The sequence below is a fragment of the Cicer arietinum genome, chromosome 4, assembly GCF_000331145.2.
Source record: "Cicer arietinum cultivar CDC Frontier isolate Library 1 chromosome 4, Cicar.CDCFrontier_v2.0, whole genome shotgun sequence".
NCBI classification, from domain to species: domain Eukaryota; kingdom Viridiplantae; phylum Streptophyta; class Magnoliopsida; order Fabales; family Fabaceae; genus Cicer; species Cicer arietinum.
The window spans coordinates 41,209,777-41,229,623 of NC_021163.2; the positions used below are offsets into that span (position 1 = coordinate 41,209,777).

At 31.8% G+C, this 19,847-nt stretch overlaps 1 long non-coding RNA gene across 15 annotated transcripts in view; it reads right to left on the minus strand.

The window, feature by feature from the left end:
* The window catches only part of LOC101490259 (uncharacterized), a 57,193-nt gene that overhangs the window by 18,768 nt on the left and 18,578 nt on the right, over positions 1-19,847 (minus strand). For 5 of the 15 annotated variants that reach the window (XR_001144860.3, XR_003470438.2, XR_012162535.1 and 2 more), the window contains one exon: positions 10,598-11,231. The exons of 6 other annotated variants lie outside the window; for them this stretch is intronic. This is a non-coding gene — a long non-coding RNA (uncharacterized lncRNA). Of the gene's footprint in view, positions 1-8,478; positions 8,498-10,597; positions 11,232-11,625; positions 11,819-19,847 lie in introns of those variants that run through there. 4 more of the 15 variants (XR_012162542.1, XR_012162538.1, XR_012162539.1 and 1 more) reach the window with 4 other exon arrangements.

A 19,847-nucleotide genomic window follows, 5' to 3' on the forward strand; every position in this document is an offset into this window, starting at 1 on the left:
GTTTTCCTTTTTATTTGAAGATCCCTTTTTGATATGATCCCTTCTCGTTATCATTCTCTGTATCTTTCTTTTGAGGAGAACAATCTCTTCATCGGCGTCTTCTTGTTCATCTTCTGATTTAGTTTTCTCATTTGATTGTACTGACGTGCTTTGTGAATTCTTAGATGCCTTCAAGGCTATTACTTTTCCTTTCTTTACTAGTTTATCCTTATGTAGCAGCACTTCATGTGCTCGTAGAGTTCCAATAAGCTCTTCCAAACCTAGTACCTCAAGATTCTTGGCTTGACTTATAGCTGTTATCATTGGTCTCCACATGATTGGAAGGCATCTCATGATATTTCTTACCCTATCTTGTACAATGTATGCCTTGCCAAGAGAACACATTTCATTTACTATGGTTGTGAATCTTTAGCACATTTCATTGATAGTCTATCCTTCATTCATTTCAAATAACTTGAACTTCTGTATGCCAATGTCTATTCTTGTCTGCTTGACATGGCTTGTTTCTTCATGATGAGTTTGTAATTTGTCCCATACCTTTTTTTCCGTATCGCATTCATCTACTCTTTCACTTTCTTCCCTGCTTAATGCACATGATAAAAATAATTGAGCTTTTGAGTTTAGAAGTACCTTTGATTTTTCTTCTGTTATCCAATCTGCTTCTTTCTTTTCTGTAGATGTTGAGTTTGTTTGATCTAATCTTGGTATGAAATCTTCATCTTAAATGATGTGCCACATACCTGTGTCTTGTCATTTTAGGAACAACTGCATTTTTCTTTTCCAGAAATAGCAATCTGAGCCATCAAAGTAAGGTGATCTGTTTGATGACACTCATTCAGCAAGGTACTTGACTTTTGACATTTTATTCTTGAATCTTTTACTCTAGCACTTTTTAAGTGTTAATCCTTAGAGATTGACTCTAATGCTAATTGAAGTAACAATATCAATTACAAGTAAGGGGGTTTGAATTTTAATTGTCCCTATTAAAAACTCATGTTAAAACTTAAAATATTTAACTCAAGATTGATCATGGTTATAAACGAAGAACGTTCTTGATTAGTGAAAACACACAATTTTAACTTATCTATATATTATCTGATTAGAAGATAAAAAGTAAATAGAGATAAATGAAGAGATATCACATAGAGATATATCTTGGTTCAGCCAACACGGGTTATGTCCAGTACACACAATTGTGAGATTTTCCTCTAAGTGCTCAAAGCAAGATCATTCTTGGTTTTCCCCCAACTTTTATAGATCAATCTTGATATGTTACAACGTACTACCTTTCTACCTATAAAGGATTTCCACATGTTATTTTTCTCTCTTTAAGAAAGGATTTTTACACATTACCTTTTAAAAATAAAAGGAGTTTTACAAACTACTCAAACTATTTCAACAATATAGTATGGAGTTACAAAATGATGATATAGAGATTGGTAGAGTCTAAGTATGCTAACCTCGTGTTTGAGAATATACTCTAGGATTTAGAATTCAGTAAAATTGATTCTAATGTTAAATTAAGAACATAATTGAAACTTAAGAATAATTAAGAAGCTCAAGAGAATTCAGATATGATTATATGAGTGATATATTGCTTTGCACTTGAAGCTCTGATATATTCTTCTTCTTGAGGCTTAATTTATAGACTTCAAGAAGGCTAATGACAGCTCATTTGACCGTTGAGAATGGTCTAGTTGTCATGTGTCAGTAAATAGATAAGACCAGCCATATAGCAAGAATTTTCTTGCTTGAAGCATGAATGTTCTTGTAAACCAAGAACAATCTCCTTTTTTGCTTTGAGGTGTGCTGAATTTTAATCTTGGCTTAACAGTTGTCTGAAGTGATCCATGTTTTGTATCACGCGTGCAGACTGTTAGAAAGTACAACAGAGATGTCATGTTTAGATTGTCAGTTTTGTACTTCATGCTTTCTTAACTTGGAGAATGATCTTGCTTTATGAATTATTAAGCATAGTCTTTTGCCTTTGTCTTTTACAAGTATTCTTATACTTAATTGATCCTTGTATATTTCTAGTGAAATTCTGGTGGAATGGATTGCAAATCCTAGATCTAATCTTTTCTTTAAGAATGTGATCATTTTTGTTGTTTTGGAAATGTAGAGAACGTTCTTCGTTTTCCAGAATTCTGTCAAGAACGTTCTTTGTTTCTCTGAATTAGCTTGCTTCATGTTAATATGATATGTTTTGTAATGTTTGGTACCTATCTTTGATTAAGATACTCAAACACACATGATAAATACCAAAACACTTAGAATTATAATTAGAAGAGTTAATTAACCTTTGTTTAGTTATCATCAAAATATTAATTTGAGATTTTGTCTTAACAACCAATCAAGTAGTGGTTGCCTTCCTCAGCAACTTGATTGTACTAAGCTAGATGGTTGTGAAGAGTTTAACATAATTAGTTTGACTAGTAAGTGTTCAATGAAAATGTAATTTTGTGGTGAACTAGTGCATTAAATGCTTCATGTTTAAGGGACCGGACGTAGCTACCATGTTGGTGGTGAACTATGATAAATCGTATGTGTTATTCTGTTTTGTTTTTTTTCATCTACCTTGTTTTCCTTATTGTAGCTTAGTTTCATTACTTTTTAAAAAAATAAACCTAATTAAACTCTCTTTCTTGTTTTTCTCTTTCTACAATTGGTATTAGAGGTTGGTCTAGTGGAGCACTTAACCTTGTTTGTGTAAAGATATGTTATTATGTCTAAATGTGGTCATGAATTTAAAGATGGAAACATGAACAAACCTCCGTTGTTTGATGGAGCAAGATTTGATTACTGAAAAGTCAAACTCATAAGCTTCTACATATCTCACGATCCTAAACATTGGGACATAGTCGAAGATGGTTGTGAGGCTTCAAAAGATGTTGTTGGTGTTGAAATATCTAGAAAATATTTATATGTTAATCAAAACAAACGATACAAAATTCATCGTAAAGTTAGAACCTTCACGATGAATGTTATCACCTTCAAAGAGTTTTAAAAATGCAACAATAAAGAAACAACAAAGAGTATCTTTGATGCTTTGCTTTTTTAATTACAAAGGAAACAAGAAAGTCTAGGAAGCCAATGCAAATCTAATCGTAAAAAAGAATGAACTCTTTCAGATGAAAGAAGATGAAGACATTGAGACAATGTTCTCTAGATTCCAAATTGTGGTTTCTGGACCGAAGGTTCTCCAAAAGAGCTTCACCACCTCTAACCACATCTAGAAGATCCTCAGAAATATTCCCAGCAAGTGGAGACCAAAGGTAAGGATCTAAACAATCTGCCTCTAGAAAAGCTAACGAGTTCACTCATATCCCATGAGATTGAACTGGTTGAAGATGAGCCCAAAAAGATGTCAAAATCCATGGCCCTCAATTCCCAAGGAAATAAGATGAGCTCTAAGACTTTGCAAGCTATTGAAGACTCAGAGGAAAACAAAATGGACAATCAGAGTGAAAACTCAAATAATGAAGAGTTGTCATTTATTTCAAGGAAAATCCAACGCATGTAGAACAACATATATAAATATTTTCCCAAAAATGATTTCAGGCAGTCCCAAAATAGCAGAGAAGGAAGTGAAAATGAGACAAGAAAAAACTCATCTACTATGAGTGCAAACTTTTAAATCAAAATGTCCTAACTTGAGAAAGGAAAATCTCAGAGGAATAACTTCAAGACATAGAAGAAAGGCCCTATGGCTACTTGGGAAGACTGTGATGAATCATCTAATGAAGATGAAAAGCAGGCTAATATGGCTCTGATGGCAAACACTCACTCTGACTCTAACTCTAACCCTGACGATGAATCTGTTGATGAAGAAATTGAGGTATTAATGACCTATCTTATAGTGAACTCATACATATATTAATTGAGTTTCTCAATATCACTTAACAACCTCTCAAACATTTCTTGTTGATTTATTGCTCATTTTCAAGTTTTTCAAAATTTGAACTAAGATCGCAACTCCGTGTTCATCACTATTGAGACACTAAACCTCTCATCTAAAGTTTGTAAGTCTTTACAGTTTTTCTCAGAGAAAATATTTAGATCGTTGTTTGTCAACTCTACTTTCATTATTGTTTTTATGTTGTTGTTTGTCATTGGATTGATGCATATGTTGTTGTTTTTCATTGGATATTTCTATATTGCTTTTTAAATAAGAAAATTGAGAGAGAACTATAACAGTAAGATATGCTAACCCCTAAGATTATGATAAAAAAAAAACTTAAAAACCACAAACAATATGAAATTGTTTTGCATATTAGGACTACATAATCCATATTATTATAACAAACAATACATTTGTTGCTTTCTGATCATGTATCATTAATAATGACATCTAATATCTCTTTTTTTTTTTCCAATTTCTTAATAAAAATACGTTACACACACACACTCATTATTAATTTCCTCTTAGAGTTTATCTTAATTTAAGTTTTTGTCGTAACTTTTGTAGATAGAAACTTTTAACTTTTTGTTAAAGTAATTTTAAAGAAACAATGGACAAAAGATGGATGTCCGCCAATCAATTTTCTAAGGTATATGAAAATGGAGTAAAAGAGTTTGTTAAGTTTGTTGTCAAACGCGCCAAAGACCCTAGTCAAATCATTTGTCCATGCTTAAATTGTTGTTATGGAAATCGGGTTAATGAAGTTGAATTGGATTGGCATTTAGGGAGAAACAAAATTGATTGAAGCTATATATGTTGAACAATGCATGGTGAAATATGTAACGAGAACGCTGATTTAGGGAATAATGTGACATATGTGTCAAACGATTTTGACACAAATTATGATTGTGATCGAGTTGAAGAGATTGCAGATGTGGTTGAATAAGATATTCATGATTTTCAAGAAATTTTTGAGAGGTTGTTAAGTGATGTAGAGAAATCGTTATACGATGGTTGCAATAAATTCATATAATTATCTACAATATTAAAGTTGTACAACTTAAAAGTGAACAATTGATGGTCTGATAAAAACTTCATATAGTTATTAATCCTTCTAAAATATATGTTGCCCGAGGATAATGTTCTTTCTAATTGAATGTACGAAGCCACACGAATTTTGTTCTCTATTGGCATCAATTATGATAGGATTCAAGCATGTTCTAACAATTGCATTTTGTTTCGAAAATAATTCGCACCGTTAAAGAAGTGTCCTAAATGTAATACCTCTCAATACAAGAAACAATTGATTACTACGAAAGTTGTATGGTATTTTCCTATAATACCAAAGTTCAGGCGCATGTATCGTAGTGATTGTGATGCAAAAAACCTTCGCATGGCATGTAAGTGAAAGAATTAAGGACAAAAAGCTTCGGTACATTGCAGATTCTCGACAGTGGATGAAAATTGATCACAATTATCCTAATTTTGGACAAGAAGAAAGAAATCTACGCTCGATATTGTCTATTGATGGAATGAACCCATATGGTCTTCAAAGTATCTCACTCAACACCTGGAATGTGATTTTAGTGATTTATAACCTACCTCCATTGATATGTATGAAGCGCAAGTTCATGATGTTGTATATGTTAATTTCATGGTCCAAACAACTAGAGAATGACATAGACGTACATTTGGCACCTTTAATTGCCGATTTAAAGAATATGTGGGAGATAGGTGTGGAGGTATATAATGGATATAGTAAGGAACATTTTAATTTGAGGGTGATATTGTTCGACACAATTAATAATTTTCTAGCTTACAATAATCTATCAGTATATAACATTAAAGACTAGTGTGCATGTCCTATATATGAAGAGAATACACATTAGATGTGGTTGAAACATTGTAAAAAGAATGTATTTCTTAGACATCACATATTTTTACATGCTAATCATCACTATCGTTGGTGGAGAAAAGCCTTATATGGAAAATTAGAAAGTAGGAAGAGTTCCTGTGGCATTGACTTAATGAATGATCAAATATTTGATCAGATGTAGGATATGAATAATAAATTTGGAAAAACTTTTGGGGAAGAGCTTATCAAAAGTGGGTGGAAGAAAAAGTCAATTTTTTTTATTTCCATATTGAAAATCATTATATGTATTACATTTTCTAACAATGATGCATATTAAAAAATAATGTATTTCATAGTGTTATTGGTATGTTACTAAATGTACATGGAAAGTCTAAGGATGAAATCAATGTAAGGCTGGACTTGATAAGCATGGGAATAAGAAGTGAATTGGTACCCATGAAGAAAGGAAAACGAACATATCTTACCACTAGTGGCTCATACTCTATCAACAAATGAGAAAATAGTTTTCTATAAGTTTCTTCATGAAGTTATAGTTTTAGAAGGGTACTCTTCAAATATTAAAAATTATGTATCAATGAAAGACCTCAAATTAAGGGGTTTAAAGTCTCATGATTGTAATGTTCTGATGGAACATTTACTACCAATAAGTATACGTTCGATTTTTCTTGAAAAAGTTAGATGCGCCATAATTACACTATGTTTCTTCTTTAGGGAGATTTTTTTAGGAAATTGATTGATCCAACCAACTTGCCATTATTGCAAAAAGAAATCGTTGTTACTTTGTGTGATCTTGAGATTTATTTTTTGCCTTAATTATTTGACATAATGATTTATCTAACTGTTTATCTTGTGAAAGAGACACAATTGTGTCGATCACCTAATATGAAAATATTGAAAGGCTACGTGAAAAGTCGAAGTTGATCAAGGGTTGTATTGTTGAACGATACGTTGTAGAAGAAACTGCTGAATTTTCTATTGAATATCTGTCTAATGTTGAACTCGCTGGACTTCTGAAGTCTCATAATTTGAAAAGAATAACATGGAAATGGATATTTGGGAATAAAATAGTAACCATATCAAGGAAAAACTGAGAGCAGACACATTTGTATGTTTTGCACAATGTCAATGAAGTTGAGCAGTATGTTGAAATACACAAGGAGTATCTAAGGAGTATGAACCCGAATAAGAATGAAAATTGGATAGCACGAGAAGATAATCAAAGTTTTATAATATGGTTAAAAAATGATATTTATTTGAAGTTGTCTGTAAATGTTGCTTCAATTTCTGAAAGATTGAAATGGTTAGCATATGGTCCAAGTTTACATTTATTTTCTTACACAGGGTATGCAATTAATGGCTACACATTTCATACAAAAAAGGAAGATGGTAAAATTACTATGCAAAATAACGATGTCACCCTAGTAGATGAAGCTTTGCATGTCTCAAGTTCCAAGGATAGAAACCCCACATATGCAAATCTATTATACTATGGGGTCATCGAAAAAATTTGGGAGATAGATTATACAATGTTTCAAGTACATGTCTTTGGATGCAAGTGGGATGAAAATATAAATGGCGTTTGAACTAATGAGTCAAGATTTTGCAGGTGGATCTTAATAGGGTGTACAAGGATGAGCCTTTTATTTTAGTGTATCAAGTTAAACAAGTTTTCTATGTTAATAATCTTGCTAATATAAAATGGTCCATAGTACTTTTAACCAACAAAATAAGTGATAATAACAATAAAGAGGAGGATGAAGGTGATATTGATATTGATCGTGTTGACGTTGAGGATGATCCATTTTTTGCAAAATTTTAAGTATAAAACCAACTTATATATATATTGTATGAGATGGTAACCATAAAATCTAATTTTTATGATTATTTGTTTAATTGTTTTGATAAAAAAAAAAGACAAGATCTAACCGAACATCTATTGATCCTCATATATTCTAGAAAGTTGCTCGTGAAGATAACGAAGATGTTCAACAAGTATATGAACAATGTGTAAGTATATAATAACACTACTTATAAAACTATTTATTTATTTGGTAAAGTCTTGTAAAAATATTCATGATAAACTTATCTTTTTTGTATTAATATATATTAATTAGAAGACTTTATATGAAGAAGAGACATAACACACCACCAATTGTAAGGACATACTTAGTAAAATATTAAATGTTATTCAGTATTATGGTCAACAAAAATTAAATGTTATCCAAGTAATGCAAAATTATTTGTTATGATACAATATCTAGTTGTCCACAAAAGTTCAATCTTATTGTTTTGAATAATCTTCCTGGGTTAATTAATTAATAAATTAAAGTACTGCAGTCTAACTAAAAAGTTCAATAGCTTTATATTGATTATTGATTTATGGTATATCATCTTGTGTACTCAATTTGTCATCTCCTACTTATTGTGTGGTTGGTAAGGAAAAGGTGTACAACATCTTGAGAGATATACTACACCATAAACCACTCTCTTTGACTATACGAGAGTCTCAATTGATATTGCTTTAGAGTTGGATGCTCCATTGATATACCTGGTGAAGTTGGAGAGGGAAGGTTGGTGGGAGATGCCATAAGATCTTATGTGGCATGGCCAATAAATCTTATTTCTCTAGATGTTTAGGTGTGTTATAAAAACATATTTAGTTAATGTCTCTAAATTTTTTTGTCTTGAAATTTCTAATTTTTAACACAATTTTTAGATTCCTGTAAAATTCAAAGTAAATTGTAAGGATATTGTTGAGGGGAACAAGTCAATCATGTCAAAAAAAACAGGTATATTGATATACATATTGTAAAGAGGAATGCTATAGGCAACCACTTAGTTAATGTGTTTTACTATTTAAGCATTAGTTATTCATTAACTAACTTAATTTCACGATGTTTTATATTCAAACACAAAAACTACAATAAACCAGACAAAATGAGAAGTTTGGCCCTAGCAATATGTCAGTTGCAACACAAAAATAAGGTTTTACAAAATCAAGACTTCTAAAGTGTTCGCACTAAAAAAGAATTGTGCACCTGTTTCTCGATTTGTACAGTATCATGAAACATTTGTAGAAATAAATATGTCTACGAATGTGGACATGCATGAAATACTAATGGAGAAAGGTATTTTTAGTGTTTCATATGCATAAAGTATTAGTAAGGAGAAAATGATAGAGCTTTCGAAACATCAAGAAATATGTGTTTTTGTTATCTCCATATATATAACGTATTCCAAAAAACCTTTTACGAATGAATTATTTTTGTGTATAAATGAATCAGTGACTATATGTTATATTTTCGTTCAAGGTACTTGTATTAAAAATTGGTGTGTCCGCGTCAATTGGTCAACAAATTTTCCTTCATTTCTCTTTTTGTACTTGATTTTCTAATTGAATTTTTTTAGGAGGCGTTGGGTGTGGATTTTCATTAATGCCACATTAGAAGTTGTTTATCATTTGGATTTAGTACATTGTGTTTATGCAAATCACTCGATTAGAAAATATATGTGGTTATTCTAAATATATTCATTTATATATATATATGTTAGAGTTATCCAAATATTCTACGCTCAAATGAAAGCTTATGCTTCGAAGAATAAATCGAACAAGATTATGCAAAGACCAATACAGGTTTTATATTCATTTGTTGTATGATTATAAATATTGTTACAAAAACTTTGTCTTATACAATTAACATGAGATTTAAGTTTTGTCTGGTAAATCATTGTATTGAGGTATATATTTTTATCTATATAGTGTCCTCGTCAAAAAATTGAGATAGATTGTGGATACTATGCTATGGAGTTCATGAAAGAGATTGTCCCTTCTAATCAAAATGTGAGTCCAAATACAATATGTTAGTTATATTCTATATATTTTATATTATTTCGATATTTTTCATCTAATTAGTTGCATTATATTAAATTTTCAGTACTTTGTTGAATTCAAATGTCGAGTTACTCAGAAGATCAATTAGTTGAAGTTAAGTTAAGAAAGATGTGTCAATATGTGCTTGGATTAAGAATCATGTGACGAATTATTAATTCAGTGTTGTATTGATTGTTTTATCCTTTAATATAGTATCGATTATTTATCTATCCTTTATTATATATATTGGCCAACATTTATCCTTTAATATAGTCGTGTCTCTAACAATGTGTCTATAATAAGGTTGTGCGTATAGGTTACATTATACATTAATTTTTTTATATAAAAAGCACTATTATAGGTAATATTAAATAACGCTTTTCTTTAAAAAAACGATGTTGTAGGTTACATTAGCAACATTTTTCTTTAAAAAATGTTGTTATAGATTATATTAGACAACACTTTTGATTCTTAAAAAAGTGTTGTCTATATTTTTTTAATAGCGCTGAAATATATAGCGCCGTCTAATGCTTAAAAACGGGCTGTCTAAAGATTTTCTCAGAATAGTGGTTGTTATTAATTGATTTTTGGTTCATATATAGAGGGAGAGAGTGGAAAGGGAATTTTTCAGCAAAAGTGGAGAATTTGAGAGGAGATGTTTAGAACTCGAAAAGTTAATTGTAATTTTGTCAAGCATGTGAGTAAACATTGATTCTTATATTAATGTATTGATTCATTTAGAAAAGTTGAATAAGACACAAATGAATAAAAGTGCTACCGATTACATATATACAAGAAATCATATTTTATTATCCGCATATTTACGATGTAATAAAGATTAGTTACTTATGTCTCTTCAAGGAGACGAAGAGGTGTTTCATCATATCAAAGTTATATGTTTTTTGGCTTCTGTTCCTTCAATTTTGGAAAAATATAATTTTCTATAATAAAAGAAGAAAAAGAGAGTTGCAACATATCGGCTATATGTATTTTGTTAAAGACAGCAATCATTATTAAAACAAAGTTATTTTAAATAACAATTCTGGCAATTGAGTTTCCTCTCCTAGATTCGATTTCATAACTAAACCAATTACACTATCAAGTTTTTGTTTTCCCCGTCGCAGTAACTTGAGCACAATAGTTCTCACAAGCTGTCCCACATGCATCGATTGTAGCACCCTCCTCCTTCAAGCACACAGGCATGCATTGTTTGGCACAATCAGATAGAGCCTCTGTCCTTTTAACAGAGGCCATAGTAATCACCAAGCAAATCAACAACGCAATTATTGTTTTCTTTGATGCCCTCATAGTTGAATTTTTTTTCTTTAATTGATTGTAGCAGTAGTGAATTATCATGTATAGGATTCATTAATTTAATTAGCTCAATTTATATATGGATAAAAGTTTATAAGTTGCCTTTTCGGGTATAAAAGTTGTGTTCGTTTTGTTTGTATGTGGTAAGGAGAAAAACATGGTCATGATAGGTATGCGGTATAAAATTAGGTTGATATTTAAGGTCCTTATTTCACGATCAAAATAGTGAAAAATAGTAGGTACTAATTTTTGCTGGTAATTAATAATACCTGTATACAGAGAAAACAATATATTTGTTAAGCATGTGTGCATTAATAGTACGACAAATGAACATGAAAAGTTTACCTCTTAAATTTTTACAAGTATATTTAAAATATTATAAAAAGTTTATTCATAAATATATTTAATTTTTTTTATTTTAAAATAATTAAATATAATTTTTTAAGGTATCATTTCATTACTTATGCATCGTTTCAACTTATTTTACTCACATTTTTGTCTTTAACATTGAAGTCTTAGCGCCGATCTATTTTACAAAGATTATCAATTGTATCATAGATTTATATCATATATGTAATAGAACCAACAAGTGTAGCAGAATAATCACAACACTTGTTTGAAAGCAAACCAACACACACGAAGATATGATTATTTGTCTAGATAGAATCAACAAGAGCTTCAATATAATTTGTTAGAACGAATGTGGTTTGTAAAACTATGGCCCTTACTTGTTTTGATGGTAACAAAATTATTTTTTGGAAATAATTTACTTTGCCTCTAAAAAAGCAAGTGATTGTCTACCTCTGATAATTATGTCAAGCATGTGATCTTCTGAATCTGTTTAAAAGTCAACACTCTGATAAAAAGCCAACACTCAAGATAGTCAATGCTATAATGGAAGTAATCATTATGAAATGACAACCTATCAAAAAGTGAACAGTTCAAAAAGTCAACGCTCTAAATAGTGAATGCTTTGAAGAAAACAAACTTGTGTAACATCTGTTCAACAACCTGAATCTGTTATTCATCTGAAGAAGTACTATGGGACATACTCTAATGATGATATCCTCTACTATTTCCAAAAAAAGCTGTAACGGTGAATCAATCTATGAAAGATTGAAAACAAAATATCATGATTCATGTTGATTTCTTGCAATCAAGACGTTTACCAGAAACCCTAATGCCCTATATAAAAGGACGTATCTCTGAGCTCTTGCTCTTTATCTTTTTGTCATGTTTAAGTACTGATAAATATTTTCTATATTTTTGCAAATAATAAATGTATCTTCTTGTGAGTGTTTCGTCTTGTAAACAATTCATGATCATATCTTCTTGAAAATAATTCATATTTTCTTGTAGATAAGTCTTGATCAAATGTTCTTGTAAATAATTCATATCTTCTTGTGATAAATATTGAATAAAGCTTCTTGTAAATAAATCATATCTTCTTATAGATAAATATTTATCAAATCTTCTTGTAAATGATTTATATTTTCTTGTCGATAAATCTTGATCAAATCTTCTTAAAAATCTTGACTATATCTTCTTTTCAACTTGGTCAAAGATTTTCTTCAATTATAAATCTAAATCAAATCTTATTTTAGATTCTCTTCAAAAACACAAATATTCTTTCATACTCTTTCTTGATTTAAGCTGGAATGGATTCGGGTTATTTTTGGATCTTCACAAGTTTTTTATCCATCCAAGTCTTGTTTTCATACTTAATTCTTTTAATTTCAATCATTGACTTTCCATTAGAGACATTGACTTTCTTGTTTGAGTGATATGTCGTGTTTCTTGAATAACGATAGTTAGAGGCAGAATTACATAACTTAGAATTAGTGGCATTGGGCAAATAACCTTGTTGAAACTTCAGAGTCAAGGCAACAATAGAGGTTGCATATTAGATGAAACATTTGGAGTGTGTTGCCCTATTTTGATTACCAGATTGTGAGCTTTTAATATATGATTTGAACAATCTCTTCTTAGTTAATTTTACCTTGATATGAACTCTTCAGAGGCATGTAAAGTTTGTACACATTAAAGACATGGCATGGCTTTGAATGCATGCTTCAAATTCAATCTTCAAATGATGTCTTCAGACTCTATTTCAGAGCCATTCTTTAGAGGAAATCTTTAGATCCAGTCTTTAGACCCGAACATCAAACCCATACATTAGAGGCAATCTTCATAGCCTTCAGAGGCGCATTACTTTTAGAGGCATATGTTTAGAGGCAAATGCATAAAATGTGTTCCTCTAATCTCATCATCTAGTCACTTTCTCTAGTGACTTTCCTCTAGTACCTTCTTCTGATTGTCTGCTTCCAAATTTTTGCATATTTAATGAAGCCATTAATTCAAATTTATTGTTCTCACAAAATACTATGGGTAACATCAAAACTATAAGTGGAAAACCAACTTGGTTTCAGCAATCACCCTCTTTTTGATGATGAGAAAATTGTATTTTTGGTAACAATTTTTCTTTTATTACTTAACTCCCCTTGACTTAAGGCTCCCCCTAATTCCAAGTAATTTTTTCATTATCTCCCTACACTATTGTTCTAAAATATATTTTTTCCCTTTTGTCATCAAACAAAAAAAACTTGAAAGTGAAACGTTTTAGTGGTTTGGTGAATATGTCAATCCATTGGTGTACAATGTCTACAAACTGGATATTTAGTACTCCTTTTGGAATAAAGTCCCTAATAAAGTGATGTTTGATTTCTATGTGTTTAACTCTAGGATGTAGAATTGGGTTCTTTGTTAGGAAAATAGAAGATGTGTTGTCACATAATATGAGAATGTTACTCTAAAGAACCTTGTAATCTTCTAGTTTATGTTTCATCCATAACAATTGAGAACTACATCTTGCTGCTGTTGAAATTGCAATTGTGCTTTGTCTTTTGCTTGACCAAGAGATCAAGTTTTCACCCAAAAAATGTGCAGTTTTCACTTGTGTTTTTTCTCTCAAGTTTGTCTATAGCATAATCAGTATCACAATAGCCACTTAATTGTACTTAGTAGATTTCTTGTAGAACAATCTAAGGTTGGTAGTACCATTTAAGTATCTAAGGATCCTCTTAACAACAGTTAAATGAGATTCCCTTGGATCAACCTGAAATCTTGCGCATACACACAAAATATAATATCAGGTCTGGAGGTAGTAAGGTAAAGCAGTTATCTAATCATTCCTCTATATGTTTTCATATCAACCTTTTGGCCTGATTCATCCTTCTCAGGTGAATAGGTAAGGTGCATTGGTGTAACCATATGTTTACAATCATTCATTTCTAACTTATTGAGAGGTTTTTTTGTTTATTTGATTTGATGAATGTATATGCCTTTTTTACTTTGTTGAATTTGTATCCCTAAGAAGAACTTAAGTTCTCCCATCATACTCATTTGAAATTCAAGATGCATCAGGTTAGCAAATTCTTGACAAAGTGTGCCAATAGTAGATCCAAAAATAATGTCATCAACATATATTTAAATGATAAGAATGTCATCTCCTATTGATTTTCTAAACAAGGTGTTGTCTGGTTGTCCTCTTTCAATATTGTTTTTAAGCAAGAAGTTACTTAGTTTATCATATCATGCTCTAAAAGCTTGTTTTAGACCATACAATGATTTCCTCACTTTAAGTACATGCTCTGGAAATTCAGAACTTACAAAACCTGAGGGTTACTTAACATCGACTTTGTAAGACCCATAATTTTAAAGTACCCTTTTATGTATTTTTGGTATATTTTGGATTTTGGCTCGGAGGCTTTTAAGCCAAAGTTAATAATATTTTGGAATTTTATAATCAAAAAGATATTTCGATGCCAAATAGAATTTCTCGTCGATAAATAAATTGAATTTAACTGCGGTAAATACTTCATGGTTAATTTAAGGCGTTTCGGGTGAAACGGTAATTTAATAAATATCTAGATTTTGAGATATTTGTTAAGTTATATTTATTTTATATTCATATGTTTGCTTGGAGGGAAAAAGAAAGGAAAACTAGAAGGAAGGAAAAGGAAAAGAAAATAGTATATAAAGGAAGGAAGGAAAAAGGAAGAAAGGAAAAGCAAAGGAAAGAAATAGAAAGGAGGGAAAATAGAATTTTCCATCTTCTTCCTCTGCACTCACGTGAGCTTTAACCAAAAATCCATCCTTTCTCCATTTTTCGTTTTCGTTGCTTCCTTTCTTCAAAGCTAGTGACCCAAGGTTGGGTGTGAGTTAGATCAAGATTTTTGCAACTCCACTCTTCCTCTTTGATTCGAAAACGAAGAAAAACGGTTTTGAGATCCAAACACAAACCCCTCAGTTTCTCCTTGATCCAAACCTCATTCCTCGAAGAGATAGAAGGGAAAGTTGCTCACCTCCGTGCTACGGTGCTAGTGCACTACTTTGGAAGCGGCGTTGCAAGCGGAGATTCTACCGGAATTTCTCGCGGAACCGGAAACACTCGATAAAGCTAACTTTGAGGTAAGGGCTCCTTCCAAACTTCTAACTTGCATTAGGGACTTATCTGTAGTTGTGTGGGAAGGAAATTGTTAGGGTTAAATGTGTCGATTTGGGGAAAAACCAAACTAGTGCGTTACGGGTAAAACCCTAAGAGTTAGGTTTTGTTTATAGTGATGAATGTTTCGTGGTAAATGAATTTGAATGTCATTGTGTATGATTATGGGTAAATGAAACTTGATGTTTGTTAATTGGTGTGGTTGTTGTGAATTATGGTTTGAATGTGAAAGTATGTTTGAATTTGTTTCTGTGGAATTTGAAAACCATTAGAGTTAAACGAGTATTAAAAATGGGGAATCTTTTAATACCTCGGTTTACTTAATGTGTATTTGAGGAAAATGTTTAAGTTAACTGGGCGTTGAGAATGGGGAATCTCTTAATGTCTCGGTTACTTAACTATCGTTTTTGAAAATCGTTTCGGTAAATGAGTATTAAGAATGGGGAATCTCTTAATATGACTGTTTGCTTAACGTTTTGTTTTGAAAATCATTAAGTTAAATCGGTATTAAGAACGGGGAATCTCTTAATGACTTATTTAATTAATGTTGTTTGAAAGTCGTTTAAGTTAAATGGGTATTAAAAATGGGGAATCTTTTAATATCTGCATTTGCTTAACGATTGTTGTGAATGGAGTCTGTGTATGCTCATGCATTTCATTTGGTAAATTGTGTCGACCCGTGATAGGTGACACCTTGGTAAACTGTACGGACCCGTGATAGGTTGTACGTTTGCGATTTACATTTTAGTAAATCGTGTTGACCCGTGATAGGTGACACCATGGTAACTGTACTGACCCGTGATAGGTGGTACATTTACGATTTACATTTTTGGTGAATTGTGCTGACCCGTGATAGGTGGCACCTAGGTAAACAGTACTGGTCTGTGATAGGCGGTACGTTTACGATTCCCGCTTTTTCTTTTAGTAAATCGTGTTGACCCGTGATAGGTGACACCATGGTAACTGTACTGACCCGTGATAGGTGGTACATTTACGATTTACATTTTTGGTGAATTGTGCTGACCCGTGATAGGTGGCACCTAGGTAAACAGTACTGGTCTGTGATAGGCGGTACGTTTACGATTCCCGCTTTTTCTTTTAGTAAATCGTGTTGACCCGTGATAGGTGACACCTCGGTAAACTGTACTGACCCGTGATAGGTGGTACGTTTATGATTTACGCATTTTAGTAAATCGTGCTGACCCGTGATAGGTGGCACCTCGGTAATTGGTACTTTGGCCTGCGATAGGCGGTACAATTATGATTTACGGCCCTTCGAGGAGGGTTTTGGTTTGGAATTCCGAGTCCATGCATTTTGGCATATACGCATTGCATTAGGGTGCTTGGCACGCGAGTCGTATTTGATTTGAGTTTATGATTGAGTGATTTGAATTTGATTTATCGTGTTAATTGCGTTGAAAATGCTAAGTGTTATGTGTTGATTATTGTGTGTAAGTATGATGGTTATCGAGATCCCAATTGCCGTGGTAATCGCGTAGAAATTGCTAAGTGTTAAGTTGTGAACTTGATTAGGAATGACTTAGGTTAATTCATGAATTTTTGGAAAAATGATCAGGGAAATCGATTTCCCAATCGATTGGATGGAAGTCAGGGGCTTGGCCAAATGAACAAAATCGATTAGCCAATCGATTTTGTAATCAGTTTTCAAAAATCCCTTTCGAAATCGATTGCCCAATCGATTGGCCATTAAGTCAGGGGCTCAGCTATCCTGTCAATCGATTGCCCAATCGATTGAATCAAGCCAGAGTTCAAAATTTCACTAAAAACCTTCAGGAAATCGATTTGGAAATCGATTGGTATTAAGTCAGGGGCTCCGTTATCCTGTCAATCGATTGCCAAATCGATTGATTCAGCCCAGGATTCTATTTTCATTAAAAATCTTCACCCCAATCGATTGCCCAATCGATTGGCTCAGTGAAAATCCTCAGTTTTAGTTGTATGATTAATTGCTCATGAATCTATCCATGTCTTGTTTTATTATGTGTTAATTAGGAGATCGAGAACTGCATTTTACCTTCATTTTCATTGGCAATGTACTGTATGAACTTTTCGCATATTGAAAATCCTGTTAAGGTGCATGCTTAGTTGAAAAGTTGTTTTGAGCATTCAAAAACTTAATTGCTATGTGTTAACTGTTATTTTCTGGTTGGTGACCCTTTACAACTATTGTGGAAATCTGGGCTTTGCCCTCAGATGAGAGTCAGGACGGCCCTACCGGTTCGTACCCTACGGACAGGAATGGAGATGGGAACGCTTGACTGCAGTTACGTTAGGAGGATCTCACGGGGCGCGTGGAGATTACTCAGGGTGTATAGCTTTTTGGTAGGATGATCAGATTAGGATGATGTATAGGGACTAGGGGTCCTTCTTTTTGGTTTGAAGTATTTTTAGTTTGGAAAACTGTACTTATACAAATATTATCAGTTTGATATCATCTTTGGATGGGTTCCATGTACCATTTGATGTTATGTAAATGTTTTGGATTTATAATTGGAGAAACTTTTCCGCTGCGTAAATTATAATGACTCAATTATTTATCCAAAAGCATTTCCTCAATTGTTTTACTTTGTTTTATTTTAATTTCTTTTAAAAAAAAAAAATATACCCTCGCTAAGAAAAACGGGGTGTTACAAACTTCTTCTCTTTCCACTCCTTCTACCCAAAACTTCTCAGGAAAAAAGGAACCTATCAATAGTGAAGAAATTACTATTAATGATTTTCAAAAATCGATAAACAATTGGCAAATTCCAAAAATAAAAAAAGATCAGGTTTATGAATCTAGTCTTTTCAAAAACCTATTAAAAACTGATTACATAATCAAAACAGAAGAACGAGATGTTCCTTTTCTACGCCCTTTGAAACAATAGATCTTCTTTCTCCAAAAACACCGCAATAGGAACTATAATTTTATACATATAGGTCTTGTCCAAGTCGGAATCAAACCTTTAACAAGGGAAGGATTAAACACTTCAATCCTGTGTGTCTTACGAGACGCAAGGTTCTTGAACTTTCATGATTCAATAATAAGTACAATTGAATCTAGTTTATGTCAAGGACCAATTTGGTTTGAATGTTATCCAAATTTTCAATTATCTTTAAAAGACCCAAACATCTTAAAATCTCTTATGTTACAAATCAAAACTCATAATTACAAAATGATAACAGGATCTATTCCTGTAGCAATTATTTTTAGAGTTCATTACAAAGCAATGTTTTCAGCCTTTACGGCTTAATATGACTGTTTGCTTAACGTTTTGTTTTGAAAATCATTAAGTTAAATCGGTATTGAGAACGGGGAATCTCTTAATGACTTATTTAATTAATGTTGTTTGAAAGTCGTTTCGGTAAATGAGTATTAAGAATGGGGAATCTCTTAATATGACTGTTTGCTTAACGTTTTGTTTTGAAAATCATTAAGTTAAATCGGTATTAAGAACGGGGAATCTCTTAATGACTTATTTAATTAATGTTGTTTGAAAGTCGTTTCGGTAAATGAGTATTAAGAATGGGGAATCTCTTAATATGACTGTTTGCTTAACGTTTTGTTTTGAAAATCATTAAGTTAAATCGGTATTAAGAACGGGGAATCTCTTAATGACTTATTTAATTAATGTTGTTTGAAAGTCGTTTCGGTAAATGAGTATTAAGAATGGGGAATCTCTTAATATGACTGTTTGCTTAACGTTTTGTTTTGAAAATCATTAAGTTAAATCGGTATTGAGAACGGGGAATCTCTTAATGACTTATTTAATTAATGTTGTTTGAAAGTCGTTTCGGTAAATGAGTATTAAGAATGGGGAATCTCTTAATATGACTGTTTGCTTAACGTTTTGTTTTGAAAATCATTAAGTTAAATCGGTATTGAGAACGGGGAATCTCTTAATGACTTATTTAATTAATGTTGTTTGAAAGTCGTTTCGGTAAATGAGTATTAAGAATGGGGAATCTCTTAATATGACTGTTTGCTTAACGTTTTGTTTTGAAAATCATTAAGTTAAATCGGTATTGAGAACGGGGAATCTCTTAATGACTTATTTAATTAATGTTGTTTGAAAGTCGTTTCGGTAAATGAGTATTAAGAATGGGGAATCTCTTAATATGACTGTTTGCTTAACGTTTTGTTTTGAAAATCATTAAGTTAAATCGGTATTAAGAACGGGGAATCTCTTAATGACTTATTTAATTAATGTTGTTTGAAAGTCGTTTCGGTAAATGAGTATTAAGAATGGGGAATCTCTTAATATGACTGTTTGCTTAACGTTTTGTTTTGAAAATCATTAAGTTAAATCGGTATTAAGAACGGGGAATCTCTTAATGACTTATTTAATTAATGTTGTTTGAAAGTCGTTTCGGTAAATGA